The 6686-nt window shown below is 35.5% G+C and overlaps 1 pseudogene; it reads left to right on the plus strand.

Moving 5' to 3' along the window:
* The first annotated feature begins 1680 nt into the window (after positions 1–1680).
* On the plus strand, positions 1681–3353 carry LOC122746711 (annotated as a pseudogene).
* The last annotated feature ends 3333 nt before the right edge of the window (positions 3354–6686 follow it).

A 6686-nucleotide genomic window follows, 5' to 3' on the forward strand; every position in this document is an offset into this window, starting at 1 on the left:
TACAAGGGAGGGGATATTGGAAAAAGACAGTGATCATAAGTCAAACCCTTTTGAGAAGGGAGAGGCTGAGGGGTCAGAGAAGGGGAGATAAACAGGTGAAAATAGCACAGAGAGAAATAAAAAGTCATCATAACTATAAATGTGAATGGGTTGAACTCACTCATCAAACGTAAGTGGGTAGCAGAATGGATTAAAAACCAAAATCCTACAATATGTTGTTTACAAAAAACACATTTGAAGCAGAGATACACACAGAAAGAAGGTTGGAGCAAAATAAATTATGCTCCAGCTGAAGCAAAGAAAGCAGGGGTAACAACTATGATTTCAAACAAAACAAAAGCAAAAATAGATCTTATTTAAAGAGATAAAGAAGGAAACTAAACGTTGCTTAAAGGGACCATAGATAATGAGGTCATATAAATACTTAACATATTTGCACCAAATGGTATATCATTTAAATTATTGAAGGAGAAGTTGAATGAGTTACAAGAGGAAATAGATAATAAAATTATCCTAGTGGGGGACCTTAAACTTCCTCTCTAAAAAGTGGATAAATCTAACCTAAAAATAAACAAGAAAGAAGTTAAGGAAATGAATTAAATACTTGAAAAGTTAGATATAATAGATCTGTGGAGAAAATAAAATTTGAATATAAAGGAATATACCTTATTCCCAGCAGTACATGGTAACTGCACAAAAATTGACTATGTGAGGGCATAAAAACCTTACAGCCAGATGCAAAATAGCAGAAATAGTAAACACATCCTTTTCAGGTCATAATGCAATAAAAATTACATTAAATAATGGAAAATTCAAAGTGAAAATATAAAGCAATTGGAAATTAAATAATCTGATCCTAAAAAAAGAAATCCAAGTGAATCAAAGAACAAATCAGAGAAATAATCAATGATTTCATTAAAGAAAATAACAATGATGAGTCAACATAATCAAAATTTGTGGGATGTAGCCATAGCAGTTCTTAGGGGAAAATTTATATCCTTCACTGCTTAGATCAATGATTTGGGCATGCAACTAAGAAAAACTAGAAAATGAACAAACTAAAAATCCCCAACTAAACGCTAAATCTAAAATCTTGAAAATTGAAAGATAAATTAGTACAATTGAAAGTAAGAAAACCATTGATTATTAAATAAAACTATAAGCTAGTTTTATAAAAAAAAATCCAATAAAATACATAAACCATTGGTTAATTTGACTAAAAAAAGGAAAGAAGAAAACCAAGTTACTAGTATCAAAAGTGGAAGGGAAGAATTTGCCACCAATGAAGAGGAAATGAAGACAATTATTAGGAACTGTTTTCCCCAATTATATGCTTTTTTCCCCAGGGTAATGTGGATTAACTGACTTGCCCAGGGTCACACAGCTGGTGAGTGTTAAGTGTCTGAGGCTGGATTTGAACTCAAGTACTCCTGAATTCAGGACAGGTGCTTTATCCCCTGCATTCCATGCCAATAAATTTGACAATCTAAATGAAATGACTGCATATCTACAACAGTATAAATTACACAGAGTAGTAGAAGAAATGAACTATTTAAATAACCAGATTTTAGAAAAAGAAATTAAATAAACCATCAATGAACTTGCTAAGAAAAAATGCCCAGCACCAGATGGATTCACAAGTTAATTCTACCAAACATTTAAAGAACAATTAATCCCCTTTTTTTTCGCAACGGGTTTGCCGCCAGAACACAGGTGTTGTGAAAACCATCGCTAAAACTCCACAAAAATGGGCAAGGAAAAGACTCACATTAACATTGTTGTCATTGGACACGTAGACTCTGGCAAGTCCACTACTACTGGTCACCTCATCTACAAATGTGGGGGAATTGATAAGAGAACCATCGAGAAGTTCGAGAAGGAGGCTGCTGAGATGGGAAAGGGCTCCTTCAAATATGCCTGGGTCTTGGATAAGCTGAAGGCTGAATGTGAGTGTGGTATCACTATTGATATCTCCCTGTGGAAATTTGAGACCAGCAAGTATTACGTGACCATTATTGATGCTCCAGGACACAGAGACTTTATCAAGAACATGATTACAGGCACATCTCAGGCTGACTGTGCTGTTCTGATTGTTGTTGCTGGTGTTGGTGAATTTGAAGCTGGTATCTCAAAGAATGGGCAGACCCGTGAGCATGCCCTTCTGGCCTACACACTAGGTGTGAAACAACTGATTGTTGGTGTCAATAAGATGGATTCCACCGAGCCCCCCTTCAGCCAGAAGAGATATGAGGAAATTGTCAAGGAAGTCAGTACCTATATTAAGAAAATTGGCTACAACCCTGACACAGTAGCTTTTGTGCCAATTTCAGGTTGGTGACAACATGCTGGAGCCAAGCTCTAACATGCCTTGGTTCAAGGGATGGAAAGTCACTCATAAGGATGGCAATGCTAATGGAACCACACTGCTTGAAGCTTTGGATTGCATCCTGCCACCAACTCGTCCAACTGACAAGCCCCTTCGTCTACCCCTCCAAGATGTCTACAAGATTGGCGGTATTGGTACTGTACCTGTTGGCCGAGTGGAGACTGGTGTTCTGAAACCAGGCATGGTGGTCACCTTTGCCCCAGTCAATGTTACAACTGAAGTAAAGTCTGTTGAAATGCACCATGAAGCTCTGAGTGAGGCTCTGCCTGGGGATAACGTTGGTTTCAATGTCAAGAACGTGTCTGTCAAAGATGTCCGCCGTGGTAATGTGGCTGGTGATAGCAAGAATGACCCACCTATGGAAGCAGCTGGCTTCACTGCACAGGTCATCATCCTGAATCATCCAGGCCAAATCAGTGCTGGGTATGCAACTGTACTGGATTGCCACACTGCTCACATTGCTTGCAAATTTGCTGAACTGAAGGAGAAGATTGATCGTCGTTCTGGTAAGAAGCTGGAAGATGGCCCTAAATTCCTGAAATCTGGTGATGCTGCCATCGTTGACATGGTTCCAGGCAAGCCCATGTGTGTGGAGAGCTTTTCTGATTATCCTCCTCTGGGTCATTTTGCTGTTCGTGATATGAGGCAGACTGTTGCAGTTGGTGTCATCAAGGCAGTTGACAAGAAGGCTGCTGGAGCTGGCAAGGTCACAAAATCTTCCCAGAAGGCCCAGAAGGCTAAATGAATATTCTGTACAACACCTGCCACCCCAGTCTTAATCAGTGGTGGAAGAACGGTCTCAGAACTGTTTGTCTCAATTGGCCATTTAAGTTTAATAGTAAAAGACTGGTTAATGATTACAATGCATCGTAAAAGCTTCAGGAGGAAAGGAATGTTTTTGTGGACCATTTGTTTCGTGGCAGTTTTAAGTTATTAGTTTTTAAAATCAGTAATTTTTAAATGGAAACAACTTGACCAAAAATCTGTCACAGAATTTTGAGACCATTAAAACAGTTTAATGCAAAAAAGAAAAAAAGAACAATTAATCCCAATACCATATAAATTATTTGAAAAAATAAGTGAAGGAGTCCTACCAGATTCCTTTTATGAGACAAATATGGTGCTTATACCCAAACCAGGAAGAGCCAAAACAGAGAAAGAAAATTATAGACCAATTTCACTATTGAATATTGATGCAAAAATGTTAAATAAAATACTAGCAAAAAGATTACAGAAATATATCACAAGGATCAGACACTATGACCAGGTGGAATTTATACCAGGAATGCAGGGCTGGTTCAATTTTAAGAAAACTGTTAGCATAATTGACCTTATCAATAACAAAAACAACAGAAATCATATGATTATCTCAATAGATGCAGAAAAGGCTTTCCATAAAATATGGCACCTATTTATTTAGTGCTATATCAATAAAACTACCAAAAACTGTTCTATAGAGTTAAAAAAATAATAACAAAATTCATCTGGAAAAACAAAAGTTCAAGTATATCATGGGAATCAATGAAAAAATACAAAAGAAGGTGGTCTAGTAGTACCAGATCTCAAACTGTATTATAAAGCTGCAATTATGAAAACAATCTGGTGCTGGCTAAGAAATAGAGAGGTAGATCAGTGGAATAGAACAGATAGAAATTATACTATAGTAAATGACTATAGTAATCTATTATATGATAAACTCAAAGATCCAAGCTTTTGTAACAAAAGTTCATTATTAGTATGGCATAAACAAGGTATAGATCAACATCTCACACCATATACTTAGATAAGGTCAAAATGGGTACATGATTTACACATTAAGGAAGATACCATAAGCAAATTAAGGGAATATGGAATCATTTATCTATCAGATTTAGAGGCAGAGGAAGAATTTAGGACCAAAGAAGATATAGGGAATAAAATTAAATGTAAACTAGATAATTTTGATTATATAAAATTAAAATGCTTTTGCACAAAGAAAATTAATGTAACCAATATCACAATGCAAGTAGAAAACTGAGAATTTTGGAAACAAAAATCTCAGATAAAGGCCTCAGTTCTCTAATATATAGAGAGCTGAGGCAATTTCATAAAAATATGTCATTCGCCAAGTGATAATCAAAGGTTATGAACAGGTAGTTTTCAGAGATATCTATAATCATACAAAATATGATTTAGATCATTATTAATCAGAGAAATGAAAATTAAAACAACTCTGAGGTATCACCTCACACCTATCAGCATGACAAATATAATGAAAATGGAAAATATTGGATGTTGGAAAACTGGGATGCTAATCCAGTGTTGGTGGAGCTGTGAAAACATCCAACCATTTTGGAGAGTTATTTGGAACTATGTCCAAAGGTATATAGAACTGGGCATATAATTTGATCCAGCAATACCACTGCTAGGTTTATATCCCAAAGATCCACAAAAAGAGAAAAAGACCTATTTTTACAAAATATTTATAGCAACTCTTTTTGTGGTGATTAATAATTGGAAATCAAAGGAATGCACATTAATTGGGTAATGGCTAAACAAGTTGTGGTATATGATGGTGATAGAATATTGTGCTATAAGAAATTCCAAGGATGACTTCAGAAAGGCATATAAAGACAAGTATGAAATGATATATTGTGAAGTGAGCAGAACCAAGAGAATATTCTACACAGAGATAGCAATATTGTTTGATGAAGAACTGTGAATGACTTGACCATTCACAACTATACAATGATCCAAGACAATGCCAAAGGACTATTAATGAAACTTACTATCCACCTCCAAAAAAAGAACTGATATTGATGGAACAGACTGACACATGTTATTTTTAACTTTCACTTTTCTTATAATCATGTTTCCTCATAAAAAGGACAAATATGGCAATGTTTTGCATAATCACACATGTATAAATGATATCTGGTTATTTTCTGCCTCAGGGATGAGGAGGGGATGGAGGGAGGTATAAAAATTGGAATCCAAATCCATAAATAAAAATGTTTATTATTAAAAATATAAAGTGCAAGCAAAGCTTAGACATATGCAAGATTTTTGACTCAGTAAGAAGGCAGATGGTATTCAGTTGTATGTTGATAGCAACAATCCAAAACACTTCTATAATTCATTGAAGGTGATTTATTCACTGAAGAACTCTGTAATATCTCAACTACACTGCACTAATAGAGCCACACTGATCAGTGTTAAGGACATGATCCTGGAAAGATGGGTTGAATGGTTCCACAGTGTCATCAATTGATTATCATCAACCAATGTTGAAGCCACTGACAATACATCTCATATTGAAATCAGTCCTTCTCTAGCCAAACTTCCAGCTGAAGAAGTGGTATTGAATGGCATCATGCATTAGGCTCCTTACAAATGCCAAAGCGGCTGGACCTGATTCTGTCCCAGCAGAGATCTACAAGATAGGAGATCCTCTGCTCATAGAGAAACTGACCAAAATCTTCCATCTTATATGGCAAGAGGAGGTTATCCTCCAAGATGCCTGTTATCTCCATTAAGAACAAAAAAAGGAAACAAGTTGTCCTGTGACAATAAATCACAAGGCAGATCTCTCAGTCATGGGTTGCAAAATTCTTTCCATAGTTCTCCTTAATTGGTCAATACTTCAACTGGAAGATGATCATCAATGTGAGAGTCAGTGTGGATTCAGGAAAGGGTCAAGGAATAGTCAACATGATGTTTGCTGACCAACAAGTCCATGAGAAATAACAGAAGCAGAACAGTAGTCTGTATACAATATTCATCCACCTGACCAAAGTTTTTGATAGTATTAGTGTGAGGGCTTATGGAAGATCATGACAAAATTTAGTTGTCTGAAGAAATTCGTCAGTATTCATATGGCAATAGATAGCTTTGATTTCTTCATATGATTTGTTTCTTCCTTGCCTATTTAAATTATGGCATATGAATATAAAGAACTATTGCATTATAAAAATAAAAGGATACCCTCAAATAAATAACAAATCTGGAAAGACATAAAAACTTACATTAAATGAGCAGAAACCACTTAACAATTTATATTATAAAAACAATATTGGAAGAAAAAAAACAAAACTAAAACTTAAGAATTCTGATCAAGGCCATGGTGTCCATAGGAAAAAAAATATCCTTCCCACTTCTGATAGAGAAGTGATGAACTCTGGGTTCAAAATGAGCCATAACAGAAACATGAATTTGTTTTGCTAGAATGTATATTTCATAAAATGATCTTGGTTTTCTTTAGGTGGTGGAAGGAAGAGGTTAGTGTTAAGGTTACCGAGAACTGAAAGAAAAAAGAGTAATA

Source organism: Dromiciops gliroides, chromosome 3 (genome assembly GCF_019393635.1).
Source record: "Dromiciops gliroides isolate mDroGli1 chromosome 3, mDroGli1.pri, whole genome shotgun sequence".
In the NCBI taxonomy this organism is placed as follows: domain Eukaryota; kingdom Metazoa; phylum Chordata; class Mammalia; order Microbiotheria; family Microbiotheriidae; genus Dromiciops; species Dromiciops gliroides.